This window comes from Nomascus leucogenys, chromosome 17, assembly GCF_006542625.1.
Source record: "Nomascus leucogenys isolate Asia chromosome 17, Asia_NLE_v1, whole genome shotgun sequence".
Classification (NCBI taxonomy): domain Eukaryota; kingdom Metazoa; phylum Chordata; class Mammalia; order Primates; family Hylobatidae; genus Nomascus; species Nomascus leucogenys.
The window spans coordinates 4,262,094-4,281,424 of NC_044397.1; positions in this window are offsets into that span (position 1 = coordinate 4,262,094).

The following is a 19,331-nucleotide window of genomic DNA, read 5'->3' on the forward strand; positions in this document are numbered from 1 at the left end:
GCCCTGCCCCGCTGGGTAGGAGAGCAGGGCACAGGACACACAAAAACCAAAGCCTGCCACAGCCTCTCATTCTGTCTTTTGTGCCATCCTCTCCATGAACAATCACGCATACACATGTGCTTACACACACACATGTTTATATAAGCACATGTGCACACACACAAACACACTAATCTGTGGCTCACACACATATAACAATAGTAAACTGTTACTATATCTGAGTGCCTACCATATGACAAATACTTTGCTTCAAGTTTTATATTCTCTTCATATTCTCTGTTCTTCTTCCCTGCAGCCTTATGAACTATAATATCATCACATTTATAAAAAGAAACCAGGAAATCATGTCCAGGGACCAGCGTACTCATGTGCAGTTGTTACAGAAATTCAAGTGTGAGGGGGGACCATCTTTCCAAGGATGGCCTCCATTCAAGTCCTTCATTCTTACCCCCAACAAATCCACTGAGAATAATTCCATCAGGAGAGAGAGAGAGAGAGAGCTAAGCATAGGAGTCCCTTTCTTCTTTCCAACCAACCAGGACCTCTAGGGATGCCTGTTCTCTGCTGTCCCCCACCTGAGTTTGGGGACCTCAGACAGGAGCCTGAGCTGGTCTGAGCTTTGGCATAAGTGGCAGAGATTTAATAACATATATCCAGCATCTGGTCTTTCAGAATGACAATTTCTTTAGAGTGGAAATATGCCACCTAAACAAACAAAAAAGTATTTCTCAGCCTTCCCTGAAGATGGCGGTGACCAGTGAAATATAAGGGGAAGTCGCTGGGTGGGGATTTTGGAAAGGATTTGTAAAGGGAGGTTTCTCAGCTGATAGATACCCTTTTGCCTTCCCCAATGTGTCCTGCTTTCTGTCTAGAAGGTCAACAAGATGGCTGGAATTCTAGTGGCCATCTTAAGTCATGGGGTGACCTTGAGATACAGAAAGACCCATGGAGGCTGGGACGTGGATGGTACCAAGGAGCCCTCTTGACAGGCCAGGATTGCCAACCCAGACTTCTTTTACATGAGAGAAGAGCAAACTTGAATTATATTGGCCAGGAGCCTACTCAATATTTGGCCTTTCTGTCCTGCAACTGAACCTAATACTAACAGATACAGCAGGTCTCCAAAAACAGAAAGTATTGAGGCCCCCGGTGCTCAGAGATCCCTGGAAAGAGTGACTGAGCTGAGATAACCCACAGCCCCACCTTGAATCCAAGACCTTCCATCGGAAGCCAGGGCCTGCCTGTCACTATCTTCCAGGAAAGCTGTCTCGGTCACTTCCCTGGGCCTCAGGCTTTCTCAACACAAATATCACCATCTCCGTAACACCCTCTCCCAAAATAATGCTTGTAGCTCCCCACCTCCCTCCCTCGTGAGACCTGAAGCCTGAAGAAGCCTCCCTAGACAGTTTGTAAAGGCAAAGAATGGCACAAGTGTGAATGATGATTTCATCAAGAGTCTGCAGGGCACAAGGCTGTGCCAGTCCTTTTCTGGTAGGTCAGGGATAGGAAGAGAGGTTAAGGAAATGCCAGAGGCTCTGAGTCTGGCTGAGCCAGGGAAGGAGAACCAGGATCAGTCCATAAACAAGCAGGAAGTAGCCCCTTTTGTTTTGAGCTCAGGCCTGTACCAGGGAAGCTGAGTCACTTAGGGGTAGGGAATGGAGGCAGGGAGAGGGCAGAGCCCCCAGACTCGTGGTTAGGACCCCTAAGTGCAAAATCCCAGTTCTGGCTCCAACTTGCCCAGAAAATAAGGGTTTTTGGCTAGGTGAGCTATGAAGCCGCTTTCACCCCACGGGTCTGGCGCCATGGTCCCTAGTTTAAGGAGTTTGTTATCCGGTACACAGACCCCGTCTCACTCACTGTTCTCCACACCCTCTTCAGTGTTCCCCAAACCTCTAAATGAGCCCTTGTGTCCACACTTTAGCATAAGCTGGACCCTCCTCCTGGATTCCTGCCCCTCCAGCACACCTTATTCCCTCCCCTTACGTAGGTCTCTGTCTAAATGTTACCCTCTCAAAGACACCTTTCCTGGTCACCCTGTCGTAGGTAGCACCCTGATCACTCATCCTAATTGGTTTTCTTCACTTAATACTTGCTTGTTGTCGGTTTGGATATGGTGTTTCTCTCTGATACGGTTTGGATCTGTGTCCCCATCAAATTTCATGTTGAATTGCAATCCCCAATGTTGGAGGTGGGGCCTGGTGGGAGGTGATTGGATCATGAGGGCAGAGTTCTCATTAACAGCTTAGCACCATCCCCTTGGTGCTGTCCTGGAGATAGTGAGTGAGTTCCTGTGAGGTCTGGTTGTTTAAAAGGTGTGTAGCACCTCCCTGCTCTCTCTTGCCCCTGCTCCCACCGTGTGAGATACCTGCTCCCCATTCACCTTCCCCCATGATTGCAAGGTTCCTGGGGCCTCCCCAGGAACCAAGCAGATTCCGGCACCGTGCTTCCTGTACAGCCTGCACAACTGTGAGCCAATTAAACCTCTTCTCTTTATAAATTACCCAGTCTCAGGTATTCTTTTATAGCAATGCAAGAATGGCCTAATACCCTCTCCCATGAGAATATTAACTCCATAAAGACAGAGATTTTGTCTGTTTTGGTGCACTGCTGAATCCTCAGCATGTAAAATAGCACATAGTAGACATTTTAATAAATAGTTAACTGACAAACAGAATGAGTGACTACACGTGCAAGTGTATGTACATTTTTTCATTCACATGCATATACATATATACATACTTCCATGCACGCATCCCACACCTACACACACACACACACACACATATAGCTTTTTGCATAAGTGGAAATTCTAATACACTGTTTCAGGACCTCTTAGAATTACACAAGCTAGAAAGGCAATGCCAGAGTCTCATTCCTAGCAGACGTCAGTCTGCATAACAAAGCATGTGGGGTATGGCAATGAAATTTAATGTTCAAATCGCATAATCAAATATTTTTATTTATATGCCTTTTATACTCCCTATATAATAAAAGTATTTTCATGGGTGCTTTTCTAATTCAGTGTGTAGCTCCCTCCTACTTCTGGTTTTACATGAGGCTCTTTTAACAATACTCTGGGGAAACACCCAGCAAGAGAGGGATGGGCGATTTACTCTTGAGTGGTTTATAACACCATGTAACCAATGGCAACCCTCATGGGCTACTCCCCGTCTCCCCCTAGTTGTTGGAGATGGGAGGGAGCATGCACTGGGCTAGAGTAGTCAAAAGAGTTGAACAAAACGTGCTGTTAGCACGTAAATCACCTTCATCTCCCCCTCCCTTTCTTATTTATGCTACATAATAGAGTAATTAGTTCATATTTACTAACAGTAAAAGAGAACCAGCTCAAAATGGTGAAGTTTCTTATAGGTACAACTTTTCTGTTTCATGGGTAAATATTGGTATTGTGTACAGAATGTAGTAATTTTATCTATTTCGAATGCTCATTAACAGCTGTTAAACTTTATTATTTATTAATAGGTGAATAATTTGTTTAATTTTTAAAAATTAAATATAGAACTACTAATGGATTAAATTTAAATAATTAAGTCTGATATAAGCAGACAGGGATTCCAGTAGAGAACTGTGTTCTGCAAAGTGTTCTGTATAAGATACAAGAATCCTGTGTATGGACAGACTTCTAGCTGTACATGGAATATACACTTATGTATTCATGAATGAGAATCAGGGCAGCAGTAGACACAACAAGCAGAGGTAAGATTAGTCTGATTCCACTTAGAGAGTGACTTCAAACCCTGTGGATCAACACTTGCATCTCTCCTGGACAGGCACATTTGCACGCCTGGCTACCCCCAAAGAGGGAAGCCTCCTAGGGCAGTTCACACACAGAAAGTAAGAGAGAGAGAGAGATACAAGCGACCTTCGTCATGGGATCACATTCAGTTCTGCTTGCAGGTCCAACCTTCCCACAGCTGGCACTAACCCCTGGGATTTAGCATATTAACTTCTCAGAGCTGACCTTTATGAACTTGACCTTTTGCCTGCTAAACCTGTGGAGCCAGCCAGTTCCACAAAGAGTTTTAGAGCCGTCTCAGCCATTCTGATGATAGCTCCTGATACCAGTCATCTTGGTCTGTTCAAGCTACTATAACAAAATACCTTAGACTGGGTGATTTATAAACAATAAATTTATTTATCACAGTTCTGGAGGCTGGGAAGTCCAAGATCAAGGAGCTGGCAGATTTGGTGTCTGGTGAGGGTCTGCCGCTTGGTTCATAGACGACGCCTTTTGGCTGTGCCCTTACAGGATAGAAGAGATGAGGGAGTTCTCTGGGGTCTCTTTTATAAGTGCACTTATCTCATTTATAAGAGCTCCAATCCCATGACCTAATCACTTCCCAAAGGCCTCACCACCACTTTGGGGGATAGTGTTTGAACATATGAATTTGGGATGTGGGACACAAACATTGAGGCCATAGCACCAGTGCGTCTCACATTTCCATGTGCACACAAGTTACTTGAGGATCTTGTTAAAATGCATATTCAGATTAGCAAGACTGGGTTGGGTCCCAATCTGCATTACTGACAAGCGGATGCTGTTAGAAACGACCCAGGGCCTTACTTATAACAGAAGGGTCTTAGGCTACAGAAGCCCTTTCTTTTCCCTGGAGTTTCCACTCTCCCTGCTACACATTCTCCAACCCCAGGTCCTCTTGCAGCTCTAGCCATTGGGCTTGGAGCTCATGTGGCTGGTTGTGGTGGGATGAGCTGAACTGTCTCAATCTCTCAATCGATGCTGAGTGCCAGAGCCTTTACCAACGGCTGAGTATGCAGCTGGGCAACCTGGGTGGGATCCTGCCCCATGGAACACGCATGATCTTAGGGAGGAAGCCATGGACCAGTCCCCATATGATTCCTGTCAAGGAAGAAGATGTGCAGGGGTCTGGGGGTTAACACTTTAATACTCCTAGCGTCATGCTAAGCGCTCATCAGGGGCTCACTAAATAGTTACAGAATATAGAACATGATTAAAACACACATTCTAGAGCCAGAGTGCCCAGGTTCAAACCCTCTAATTCCCAGCTGTGTGACATTGAGTCACTTACTTAACATCTCTGGGTGGCCATGTCTTCATCTGTCAACCTGGGAAAATATCCGCCTCAAAAGTTGATAAACTTTGAATGAGATACAATGTTAAATATAGGTGTGTGTCTAGAAACTGCTTAGCATACAAATTCAGTGGTACCTACTATTATTCATTATTATAGGCTATCTGGTGAGTGGGATCAAACTGTCTTCACATCTAAACAGTTCTCTATGGGCTTCACCCATCCCTAACTCTAAAATCCAATCACCATTTTCATAAGAAGATAAACTAAGACAGTGCAGGAAACCTTTCCATTACCTAGCTCTCCGTCCCTGGAAGCCTTAGCAGTTGACTAGCTCTGCCCATCTTCAGTGCAATCAACACAGCAGCCGTGGTCCTGAATTCCTGAATGAGCACAATATGCTTCCTTGAATCTCTAAGAGACATTAAATTGCATCCGACAGGGTTTTGATGTTCTCTGGGTTTTGCTGAATCATATTTATTTGAAAACTCATTGTGTGATACCTACAGTGAGTCTCTGCTAAGCAGCATGAACAGGGCTGGGGAGTCAGAAAGGCCCAAGGCCAAATCCTGGTTTCATCCCTCCCATGAGGATCACGCCTACAGCAGAGCATGGTCCCTCCCATGAGGATCACGCCTACAGCAGAGCATGGTCCCTCCCATGAGGATCACACCTACAGCAGAGCATGGTCCCTCCCATGAGGATCACACCTACAGCAGAGGATGGCACGCTGCTCTCCGGAGTCAGAACCCCTGACTCCAATTCCAGATCTACCGTCAGCAAAGTTCATGTCTCTGGCAGATTGGTGAACCTTTCTGAGCTTCAGCTTCCTGATTTCGGTTGAGTGAATAATGGTGTCTGCTCCCAGGGTTCTTGAGAATAAAATGAGATGATGCAGGGAAAGCATTTGGTTAGCCAATGGGGACTGGCATCCAATATGCTGTTATACAGTCCCTCTACTGCCTCCTCCAGTTCAGGACAACACTGGTCTGGGGGACTTCAGGACCTGGAGGAGGGGGATGGAGGTGTTACGGGAAAGGGCAATCAAGCAGGCCTTTACCCTGACCCCTGTTGCTCTAAGCATTTGCTGCAGGTATGAAAAAGTTTAAAGAGGTAGAAAGTGCCAGCCCTTGAGAGGTGTTGATGGACTATGACAGAGGCCCTGTTAAATGAGCCCCTTGAGGAATAGCCTTGGGGAGACCCTTTGCAGCAGGAAATTCACCACTCCTAGTCCCAGCACCTACTAATGGGAGATTGTCAGGGACTGGGAAGAGGAAGATTTATTCTGGGTTGAAAATTACATCCCTCACTGTTGCAGTATTCCTTTACCTCCCTTGAAATGTGAAAGCCAGATTCAACAAACTCTGTGGCCTCAGGAACTCAGACATCCAATTTACAATAAATGGAGACCAAGAGCTTCGGAAGGAAAAAAATGTTGGGAAAATTGTCACTTAAGGATAAAGCCTTAGGGACAATCCAGAGGAGACATATCCCTGACGGAGAAGATCTGAAAGGATTCAGAGGCTGACTCCTATGTGTCTGCTCAAGGGGTCCCCTACATCCAAGTGACAGAAGCTAAGGGGCCTCCAACACTGTTCCCTTCATACTGAAAATTGCGACAGGTAACATGGATGTGGAGCCTATGATATGCCAGGCACTGTACTGAGTGCCTTACACTCACCACCCCATGTACTCCTCAAACAATCTGGCAGGGTTGGCATTACCACCATCTCCATTATACCAGTGAGGAAACTGAGTCCCAGAGTAATGTGCCCACCTAGGAGGTGACAAGGGCAGCTGGTTGCTCTGAAGCACAGCAATGCTGCCTCCTGGGGCTGGCCCCACTTCGCTGTGAACTTCAGGAGAGCCCCAGGCTGGGGCCGGAGGAAGCCCCTCCAAGCACTGCCAGCCTGGCTGCTGTTATTCGCACAAGCTGCCTTCCTTTTCAACCATAGTTTACACAAATCCCTCCCATGAAGCTTTGAATTTACCAAATTAGTAAATTAGAGAAGAGATATGGCCTTCATCTCACTGATTATATAATCTAAAAACAAACAAACAAAAAACCATCCAAAACCCTTACAGCCAACAAATATATGTCTTCTACTTAGGCAAAAATAAAGGGAGTAGTAAGACAGTCCCCAGTTCCATCAATTGGGTAAATAAAGAGAATCATTAATTAGCTGTTAAGAAATTGGTTAAAGGAAAATTGAACACAGAGGTGCCTGAGTAACTGGGTATGCAGTTATTTTGTCTTTGCTTTTTCAAGAACATTAACATCTTTCCTATCAATTATTTTTAAATTTAGGTCTGACTGAGACTCTGAGTTGTGATACATCTAATAGTTCCCTTGGGCCTCTGTCCTCCCACCCCAAGTCTCAAAACATAAGATCATATAAAAGTGCTTAATAAATGCTTGCTGATCTAACAGTCAATTCGGCTTGAAAATGTGTCTCCCAGCTATGGTCCAGCATTCATCAGGGACCCAAGAAACCTGCAAGCACAGAATATTTGAACTGGAAGAGACCTTAGAGATTGCTTTGCCCCACTCCTTGATTTTACTCCAAAGGGTCTGCACAAGAGGAATGAGAGAAACCTGCCTGGAGCACGTGGTTGGTTAAGACTGAGACAGGCCAGGAACCCAGGCCCTCTCCCTCCCAGGCCACGTTGGCTTAGGGCCTCCTGTATGCCCGGTGTTTTTCCCTCCTTTAGTCTTCACAGCAAATCTATGAGGTAGGTCCTTTTTTTTTTCCTTCCCTTCCCCTTTTTTAGATGAGTAAACAAAAGCTCAGAGAAGTTAGGTGGCTTGCCCCCAATCACACAGCAAGTAAGTGGCTGAGCTGGGATCTGATGCCTCCTTTGAAGCCCCTCCTGCTAGCTCAAGGATCTTGACGAAACATGGAATCTAAAGCTTTCTTCTTCTGAGAAGGTGAGTTTAGTAGGAAGAGCTTTGGATTTGCTAGTCAGGGGACCTGGACTGTGACTTTCCAGAGGCAGACCTCAGGCTGTCTAGTTTAGCACATTGCCTGGTATTAGCAGTTGTTCAATTAACATTTGTTGGTTAAAATAATTACTGTATATATCTGGCAAGGGACTTATATGCAGGACACACACACACATACAACCCCTAAAACTTAACAATGAGGAGATAAATAATTCTCTTTTTTAAAAGTAGACAAAAGATTTTAACAGATAGTTCACCAAAAGCCAATGCAAATGGCCCATAAGCACATGGAAAAAGTTCTCAGCATCAACTGACCACCAGAGAAATGCAAATTAAATTGATAATAAACTATCGTTACACACTCACCAATTTAAAAATGTAAAAGGCTGATGACAGACAGTACTGATGAGTATGTGGAACAACTGGAATTCTACCGTGTTCATGAGAATAGAAAATGGTATAGCCACTTTGGAGAAGAGTCTGCAAGTTGCTTATAAAACTAAATACACATCAACCTTATGACCCAACAATTCCGTTCCTGGGTATTTACCCAAGAGAAATGAAAACACACATCCTCAGAAAGACTTGTACAAAAATGTTCACAGCAGTGTTATTCTTAATCACCCCAAACTGGAAACAACCCAGATATGTATTAACAGTAGAATGGATGACCAAATTTTAACACATACATACAAGAGATGCTATTCTACAACAAAAAGGGAGGAACTCTTGATACATACAATACGAATTAATCTCTAAAACATTATGTTGTGTTAAGCAAGCATTTCCCAAAAAGGGATATAATGAATCATTCCATTTATATGAAGTTCTAGGATAAGTAAATTTAATTTATGGTGCAAAACATCAGAACAGTGGTTGCCTGAAAGTTGAAGGCAGGAATTAACTGAGAAGGGACACAAAGGAACTTTCTGGAGTGATGGAATGTTTGGTATCTTGATAAGGATCTGGGCTGCACAGCAGTATGCTTTTGCCAGTGATACGATATGCAGGCCAAAGTGTTTGAGGCTGAACTGCGCTGATGTCATAACTTACTTTGAAGAGCATGAAAAATAAGATAGATTAATAGATGAATAAGGGATGGATTGATGGAAAGATCTGCGATAAACAAAGAGAGCAAAATGCAAATTGTAATGGGTATATGAGTGTTCACTGTGCAACTTTTGTGTACTTTAAAATTTTTATAGACAATTTTGGGCAGAAAAAAATGAATAAAACTTAGATTCCACAGCTGGCTTAGCACGCATGCCCTCCAAGGACCTATGTGGACCCTCCTGCCCACCTCTGCAGCCTCATTTCTCATCAGCCCACGCCTTGCGCTCCATACTCTGGCCGCAAGGACGTTCTTTCACTTCCTCAAACCCACCATGTATGTACTACCTCAGGCCATAGGATCTTTGCATATCCTATCTCCTCTGGGAGGCTCTCCCTTCCTTTTCTCCCAGATAATGCCTCCGGCTTCAGACTTCAGTTCAAATAGTCTTTCTCGGAGTACCTTCTCTCTCCATTCCCCACCACCACAAGCTTAGGTCCATGGCTTTAGTTCTTGAAGAAACATGTTCCTTTCTGTCACAGCACTTGCTGTCCAACCCTTAGTGTGACTGTTCTGTTTAGAGCCACAGCCTCCACAAGACTGACAGCTTCATGGTGGCAGAACTGTGACCATTTGGGCTCAGCAAGGCACACCCCCACCCAGCACAGTGCTTGGTCATAACTGTGCCCACGTAGTGACTGCAGAATGAATGGATATTCCTAACTAGCCTGTAGCCCTGGGGACACAGTCCTCCCTGCTCCATTTCCTCAGCTATCAAATGAGAAAATTAGTGAGGAGCAGCCTTCCTCTTTATTTATTAATTTATTTTTTTTTGGCACAAGACCAATTCAGAACAAATATTCAGAAACAGCATGTTTAATTCAAAATGAAAACAACTTTACTGCATCTTACAGAAAATATAATGTATATTCCTTCCACTAAGATTATCCACTTTGTCGAATAAAAGAATTTCAATGAGAAAATTGGTGCTGCCTTTTAGCCATTAAAATGTTCCCATTTGGGCATTTCGAAAAGCAGCAACAAGAATAAGAGGCAGCTTTCTAATCTTTCACCCCTTAAGATTCAGAAAGTGTTAGAATCACTGACTATGGGGCTACAGGTCCCCTCAGGCTGGGGCTTCTTGAGGACGGGGCTGCATCTCCCCTCAGGTTTGGGCTCCCTGGGGATGGGGCTACATCTCCTCTCTGACTGCAGCTCCCTGAAGACAGCGGCTCTGCCTACTCCCACTCTGGACTGGGTGCCCTCGTGCACAACCCTCACGTCTCTGAGGTCCCTCCTTCTCATCATAAGCTTCTTCTGTTGATGAGCTCAGAAATGCCCTGCCCATGTCATGCTCATGAGCATTTTTAATGTTTCAGTTTCTCAAATGTGTTGAGGAATCATAAACTCACGGAGGAAAAAATGAGAAAGAAAAAAATAAAACAAGGAAATAAAAGCCAAGTTGTGGCTAAGTTCATTCCAGCAGGCAGCCCTCAGCCTCGAGGGAAAACTCTAATGCATGCACAAAAACCTCATGAATAATTATTTCTGAGTGGCTCAATACTTTAAATGCTGGATTTTTTTTTCCTCCTCAGAAGCACTCCGCAACTATTTATCGCAATGCAGCAGCCAGACAGAAGGTGATTAATTTTGATTTCTGAGAGATGAGCAGACAGAAAGTAGGGTGGAGATCATGAGCAGAGGTGGGTGGGTTTCACAGGGCAGCAGGCGGATGGGGCCCCTAGGCCAGCATCTTATGGCAGAAAAGAAAGGCCACCATCCAGCAAAGAGGGTTGTGTGGGTTGCATTATCTTCTTCGCTAAGGAGCTTCGAGTTTGGTCCTTCTTTACCAGCCGTGATATCCACGGGCAAGCAGCGTGGTGCAGGAAGGCTACAAGGTCAGCTATTTACCCCATAGTTGATGTCAGCACTCTGAGGAGATTAAAACTAAAAACAGAAGATCTTTAGGTCTATGAGATGAGACAGCTGTCCTCTCACCAAATCAGGGGTGAAAGTACCCCAACTTCTCCTTCAGAGAGTGGTTCATTTGAGTTATCTTCCCAATAGTCCATGGGCTGGTGGTTCATGCATTGGCTAATTCATCTGAAGATGCTAACCACCTACTTGGCACTTTCTTCTTGGTTTATTTTACCATGCGACCACCCTGAGAAATTGGAAGGACAGGTGCTATGATTCCCATTTTATGTTTACGGAAATGGAGGCTCAAGGCAGCAAGTGACTTGTCCACAGTCTTCTGTTCTCAGAAAGGTGAGGCAAATACAAAGGCCACTGGTGTCTGGACTCCTGTTACGCTGTCACTGGCTTGGCTACTAGGCACCTCCATAGTGAGAAACTTTAGTGGGGAGACACAGAGCGTGTGAAATTGGATAGCACACCTGGCCCGTCCTGCAAGGGCACCTAGGCACCATCACCTCAGTCACCCACCTCCTTCTATTCTGCTCCTCTGCTCCCAGTGCCATCTTTTATGTGCACTTCCCCTGGGTCCTTGGTTCTATTAGCCTCACTCTGGCCCATATGCCAGCCTAAGCATGGTTTCTGCAGGGATGAACATCTGGCCTCCTCAACGAACTGCTTGAGGCCAGATGTCACGTCTTATGCTTCTCATATATTCTTCACAGGACCTAGAGCAATGCTGGGCACAGGGCAGGAGTGAAATGGAATGGCAGCTATCATCATCATATCAATGGCTAACATTTACAGAGCACTCATTTTGGGCCAGCCACTGCTATAAGCGGTTTATGTACATTAACTCATTTAATCCTCACAGCAACCCCATTAGATGGGTATCATTATCCCCATTCTCATTGTATGTGCAGGGGTGCGGAGGCCTGGAGAGATTTAGTAACTTTTCCGTATAGCAAGTAAGTGACCAAGGCCACATTTAAGCCCAGGCCACTTGGCTTCGGAGCCCTCACTCCTAAACACAACATTATACCGCCTGTCAGTGTGAGACCCCTACCTGTGTGTTTATCTCTGCAATGGCCCTTTCATTCATCCATTTATTCATCCTTAAATTTGCTACCATTTACCAAGAACCTGCCATGCCCAGGGCATTGTGCTAGTATTCTACATGCACCTCACTCTCACATCCAAATTGCAGTTAACTTTGTCGTGATCTCCATTTTATGGTTGAGAGAGGTGAAGTTGCTTTCCCAGGCTCACATTGCAGATAAGCAAGAAGGCTGGGATTTCCACCCAGGTCTGGTCTGGGAGTGTCCAAAGCCTTAGCTCTCTCCCCCTGAGTTACATTGGATCCACCTTCCTTCACCAAACTCGGTTCAACTCAGAACCCAGCATGGAGGGAGGTGCTAGCAGGAGGAGCCCAAGGCCTCTGGAGCCACTAGAAGTGGAAATGGTGATAATGAAGATAATTCTGGGCACGCCACCATGGCCTCTGCTATTCCCTACCATATGGCCACTCTAAACTGACCCCCAGCAATGGCCGTTTTCCAGCACATATGGGAATCAAACAAGATAATATATGTGTGGCAAGGTCACAGATGTACTTACAGCACACTCAGATGTGCAGAGAAGGCACTTTTCTTTATTTCCTGTTAACTGATTGGAGTGTGTGCCCCTAGTCTGTGGGAATTGGGGAGGGGCAACTAAATTTTAGCCCAATACGGTCATCTAAGTTCAATTCAGTGATTTAAACAGACTTTTAAAAAACCACTTAGTTTCTTATTGATAAAATGCTGATCTTTCTTTCCATCCTGCCCTCCAGGGTAGAACCATTGTGGATGGTGAGAGGCTCCTATGGCACCAGACAGAAGGGTACATGTGGCCTCAAGCAGTCCTTGGGTATGTGTGGGTTGGTACCCAGCAAGACGAGGGTGGGTGGTCTATCCCTGAGTGTCCAGCAGCCCTCCACTGCTGATAGGCAAGGCTGATAACCTTCTGGCATGTTCTTTTCCAGCTCTGTCAGGGCAGGGCTGCCCCTGGTACTCCCGTATGGAACAGGTCCCATTCTGCCTCTTGATGATGCTGAAGACCCTCTGAGGTCCTGTCCTGCAGCCTTCTCTGAACTCTGGGAAACTCTCAAACTAGAATTACCTCACTTCAGGCAAGCAGAAAATTCTGGGCTCCATCATAGGCACGCAGAAACCAAGAGGTACTTGGAGACCCAAACTCAAGCCTTCTCCCCACTAACCATACCACACTGCCCAGTCAGCTTCAGTGCAGCCACCTCACACTGCAGCAGGAGTGACCTGGGAGGCCAATGACCTACCTGAATCCTAAAAGAGATTGGGGCAGAATCCTCTCTACTCTGGTGTCTTCTCCATTAATACAGGAGAGTTTAGCCTGGAGAAAGACCAGTTTTCAGATCTTATTGCCTCTCTCCTCATCTCCCGCTCCTTCCTTTCCCCTATAAGCCTCAAGACTGGAATGAATGGGTGATGGGTGTTCCCTATGGAAAGCCCCATGAGCAAGTCCTCTAGGCCTGATAGCACGTGTGCAACACTTACTGTGTTTCTATCTCAAAACTCCTTTATAAGGGAGGTCTGATATATCCTCTGGCTGCAGACGAAAAGGCTAAGGAATAGAGAAGTTATTTGTCCAGCGAATGAGCCAGGATTTGAGCCCTACTAGATTCACCAGAGTCCTCTAGGCCGACTCTATGGAGTCTTTGCTCCAAGCGGGACCACTCAACCCTCACTGGAGTGACAAATCTCATGGCTCAGCCTTGGAGAAAGAAGACTGGATGAGAACACACTTTAGAGGGGAAATTAAAATGCATTGATTTCATATTTGCAAAATATTATCCCCATCACAAATGAGATCGGTATTTGTAAACTGCAAAGCCTAAAAAAAAGGTAAAGGATAATTGCGCTTATTGAAATATCCACCTGTACTGGAAAATTTGAGAAGATTGTCTCTGCCCAGTACAAAAAAAGATAGCGCAGAATAAGGAAACTTGAGTTCGAATTCCAGCTCAGGGACTGTGGGCAAGTTATTCCCCCTCTTTTGGCCAGTTGCCTCCTCTGTGTTATGATAGGAATGAGTCTCTAATGCCCATGAGCTCTAAATTCCACATGTGTCTGCAGATCAGAGGAGCTGAAGGTCCCTTGCCAACGCCCACGGACTGAAGCTCTTACATGATTCATCCCATGCCTGGACCAGGGATGCACATGCTAAAGGATCAGGAAGTTTGGTCCCATGGGATGACTTCTGTCGAGTCTGGCACAGATTCCTGCATGGCCCACACAGCACCATGGGCTCCAGGCAATCCTCTCCCTGCTCCTCTGGCCACTCAGCCACAGAAGACCTTATCTTCCCCACAGACAACCCATATCTCTGATGTGCCAACCCCAGGAGGGCTGAGGCTGGCACCTACTCTCTGCCCCCAGAGTCTTCCAGGCTCTTTGATTTTATAAGCTTGCAAAGGGAAAGGTGATTGTACAAGGGGATAATGAGGTGACAAGGGGCATTTTCAATGAGAGCACTCTACATGGGCTCTCAATTCGGTTTGGTTACCCACAGAGGCACCCTTTCACACAGGGCACACACAGCTGCCCCCAGAAATGGACATCCTCCCCTTCCCCGATGCACACTCACATCCGCAGAGATTTATCAGTTCCATTCACTAGTAATAACACACACACACAGTTTATTAACATACATAGTTCACCGACACACACAGTTCACTAATAATAGCACCACCCATTTACTGAACACCTGCCACCTGCCAGGTGCCATGCTCTATGCTTTACAAGGGTTGAATCATATGATCCCCATAACCACTTTTTGAGGCATATTCTAATGTTACCCCCATTTTACAGATCTGCATCCAGAGGGGTTATATGGCAATGGCATATGAATCAGGCAGGTCCAAGCCAGTAAACAGAAACCACTCAGAGTACAGAACCAGAGGGAATTTAATGCAGAAAGTTGATTGCTTAGATGATGCAGGGAGATGGGAAGTCAACAGAGGAGAGTAAGACAACAGCAAGACTAGCGATAGCAGGAAGCCACTGTCATCCCTAGGGCTGGAGGTGAAAGAAGGAGATCACCAAACCCTAGCAGTAGGGGTCACCTTGAACATTATGAGCCTGTTAGAAGGAAACTAGAACCAGAGGAAAGGCAGGCACTGCTGGAAATAAAAAGGAGAAACACTCTCCCTTCCTCCCACCCTCCAGTTTCCATCAGGGCACCCTATCGGCGGACCCAGAAGCCAGTCAAGCTGATGAAGGAGCCTGAGAAACACAGCCAGTAGGGGTTTGGCCCCCTATTATAGAACAGAACAGGAGAAGGGGGAGAAATGGTGCCGAGGGCAATGGCATCTGTGACTGCACAGGCCATGAGATGAATCCAACCTAGATTCTGCTCTCAAATGTCCTCCCGAAGACAAGACATGTATCTTTAACCATAGCAGAGAGCGGAGAGTGGATAAGGACTTTAGAGACAGAGAAGTGAGACTGGGGTTCAAAGGGCTCAGAGGTTAGAGCTGCAGGTGGAGGGTGCAAGTGGGGGCTTCTGGGGGTACACCATGCTTCTGGGTACCAGTGCATCACGTGGGCAAGTGGACATGAGTTGAGACTGCTTTCTAGACCAAGGCCGAAAGGGAGTAGATGGCCAGGGGTGAGCCAGTGGTGAGATGACCTCCAGTGGCAGCGGCAAAAGCTGAAAAGGAGGCCACGGTGTGGTCACGCCCCCCGGAGGCTCAGCACCAATCAGATGAGAGATAAAAACACGTGAGACCAGGAAGATGATGCAGGAGCTGCAGTGTTTCAGTCCAAGCTTATGAGAAAGTTGAGGAGGAAAATAATAACAGCCGCCCCCATTCTTTGAAGATTCTTTATTCTTAAGCATCTTGACTTGCATCTTCCAAAGGAAATTCTGAAACAAGGATTTGAATGCAAGTGGTTTCTTTGGGCCATGAGCACAGGGAGCATGGAACTGGGCAGGGAAGGGAGGCAGCCACTTCAGGGTACAGTATTGAGTAGACGACGGCTGTGGGCCACTGGGGTTCAGTCCTGCTGGGGAGGCCTGAGGCCCTGGGTGGAACACACCTCACGCTTGAACAATGAGCATGTTTGGGGACATGTGTGAGGCACCAAGAGCCCCAGCCCCACTGGGAGTAGCAGAGTGTCTTCTAGCTATCCCACTGGGGAACGAGCTGAAGGTGCCACTAGAAGGGACTCAGACTCTTAGAAGTGTAGAATCTGGGAGAGAACTAACCTGAAAATCTGAAAGAATTAGAGAAAACTAACTAGTTTCCCTTTCCCCTGCCCTCTTACCCAGGCTTAAGAAGCTGCCATCTCTGACGATTGCATTTCCTACCCCAACCTGGAGGAAATTATGGGCACTGGGAGCTGTTGGTCTTTCTAAATGGAGTAAAAATTGAATTCCCTTTACTTTCTTTGCCCGCCAACCCTCCCACTCTCCTCACACCCATGTTGCTTGGCCCCTGAGTACACTTGACATTCATTTTCCAGGGAGATGGTCTGAGTTTAAGTCTGGCAGGAAGAGGAGGTCCCTGGAGGGAAGACCGGGGCTCAAGGGCTGGGCTCCAGCCTCCTTGTCTGTACACGGAAGGATTTTATCATGGCTTGGGACCGGTTCCTTCACCGTTTCCTTTTTGCTCTCCCCACCCCCAGTGTGTTGTTTCAGAGAACTGGAGGTGCTTCCTTTTATCTCTACCTTGAGTATTCCAAGTTCTAATTAAGTTCATTTCAGCCCTCTGATTTGAGAAGCCTTATCAGGAATACTTAACCTGTGCAAATAATACGTGGAGCCAGCCAGCACTGGCCCTGCATGCTAATTGAACCTCACACAGGATCTCGACACAGCCAAGTTGCCAGGTCACCAATAAGCTCCTGAGAGGTGAGAGGAAGGCACTCATCTAAGAGTGAGAGAATCCAGCCTGGGCTTTTCACAACCCAAAGTGCTGGGCCTGGATTGTTGGCAACTGGATTGCTCAGCCACTGGGGTCTAACAAGCTGGGGGTATAACCAGGAGGTGCTTCTGAGGTTTGTTCCAATCTCAGATGTCCAGCACTCCCCATAGGCCCAGCACAGCTTCATGGGCTATGCTTTGTTCCCCCACAGACCTGGTTTCTTGGTCTAGAGGGAGGGGAGAGAGCTGGGCCACGAATGACCAAGGCAAACAACTTTCATAAGAAGCTAGGTGAGAAAGAAAGGACATCAGCCTGGGAATGCTGAGGCCAGGGTTCCAGTTCTTCCTCTGCCAGTAACCAGCTAAGACAAGTTACCTTCCTTTGTGACCTCAATGTTCACACTGGGGCTGCTCAGAGATTTGGCCTTGTGCCACATGGAGCCCTTGGCTCTCAGACCTGAAGACCAGCAGAGGCTGAGTGGAGTTCTGGCCCTTAAACCTCCTTAATCAAAGAAGCTGCCATTTCTCTGTTAGCTAATGGAATCCACAAAATATTTAATTTGTGGGAAATAAAAGATTCTGTAGCTAAAAATTAGTGTAAACTATTGGGTTAAGTGATCTCTCTGCTTCTTTCCAATTCTAACAATCTCAGTTTTCAAAATTCAGAATTAGAACTTGGTTCAATGGTCTCTCTCTGTTCCCAGAGCCATGGAACCCTGAATATATTACATTTTACTCTCAGCATTGTGTCCCTGGCGTCAGGTTAGATGATTGTACAGAACACCGTGCCTCCCCTGCAACCTCACATTTCCCAGAGATGTTGGCTCAGCTGGTGCAAATGGTGAAAAGTTGGGGACATTCCAAAGAGATGCTCCACGAAAGCAATCACAGTCCAGTGGGCTTAGAACCCACATTTCCAGAACCATATGCAGGAGCAACAGGAACCTGTGAATGATGATTGCCGATGGTGCAGAGAAGTGAGCAGATACTGGTGGGGTTATCAGGGAATACTTCCTAGAAGGAAGGGATAGAGATGGACAGTCTGTATGGAGTCAGGAGTGAGAAAAGGGTAGCACATCCAGATTATGCTCCACGCTGATGGATTCTCAGGTCTGCAAAAGATGAGAGTCAAAACAAGGAGGCAGGCTTGGCACACCTGGGTCAGGTAGATTCTCCTGTTCCTCAGAAGAGGTGTGTCCAAACTCCCCTGAAGTCCAAAGCAGGGCCTAAAAGGTGAGTGTTGCTTTTGTTTTTCTATGAGTGGGAACATGAAGGGGAAACACATCTAAACCAGGTTCTATGTGTCAGACTAGTTCCACTTGTCTAATAAGCCCTGAGAGACAAATACACATTGGTAAAGGGAAGGAAAGGAGGGAAGGGTATGGAGACATGACTGGCAAGCCTGGATGTGCAGGAAGCTGGAAGGCCAGGCTCAGACAGCAATGACTGAGGCTGAAGCTTGTCCTCCTCCCCCACCCACACATTGCTTTTCTCCACAGCCCACAGCCAGAGAAGCCAGGAGGATGACTGCAGAGAGCTGTGCTGGGTCCTCTATATATGCTCCTCCCCTCAACCCCTCCCCCTCAAGACCCCTATCCAGCCTATGGGATCCCTCACTGGGCCTTCTGCCCCCAGGCTTCCATTTGGGTTTTGCCAATGAAGAACACCAACAGGAGATGGGGGAAGGAAGGAGAATGAGACTGGGGTGCTCATTCCCAGCTCCCACCCTGCAGGATCCTCAAATGGAGGCCGCAGCTCCTGTCCAGTGGTCCTGTCCATACAGCTTGTTCTGCCTCTGGGTTCTGGCCATTGTTCTTCTGTTCCATCCCCTTGGCCCTTCAGATCTAGGAGTGGGAATGGCCCCTGTGTTACTAGCCCTGGACACCACATTATTCCCGTGATTTCTCTGTACCCTGCCCTCTTTAAATGGTCCCTTTATTAAACCATCTACAAACTCCCCACTTGCAATGTGGCATCTGTTTCCTGTCTGAACCCTAACTATGATTTGAGCAGTCTCTGCTTGGGCCTGGGGCACAGTATCCAGTCACACTTCCCTCCTGACTCCACCCCCAAGTCCACGCCCCTTTCCATCTCTCCTGGACCTCATTTTCAAGATCCAGACTCTTTGAATTCAGTATCTGGTAACCACTTCATGGTATGCCTGTCGCTCTCATTACAGACAGGCACATTTTGGTCACATTAAAGAATAAACACAATGCCAGTGCTTAACACCTGAAAACACAGCTTTTATTCTGAGTTTTCTAGGTGCAGGCTGTTTTGAGCTGAACCAGGTTGATCAAGGAATTACATAAGGATTAAGCAAGTTGGAAGGCGCCTGTTAATCCAGCAATCAGACAAACCTGTACAAAATCATCTTGCTTCCTTTCCTAAAATAAGAATTAAAAAAACA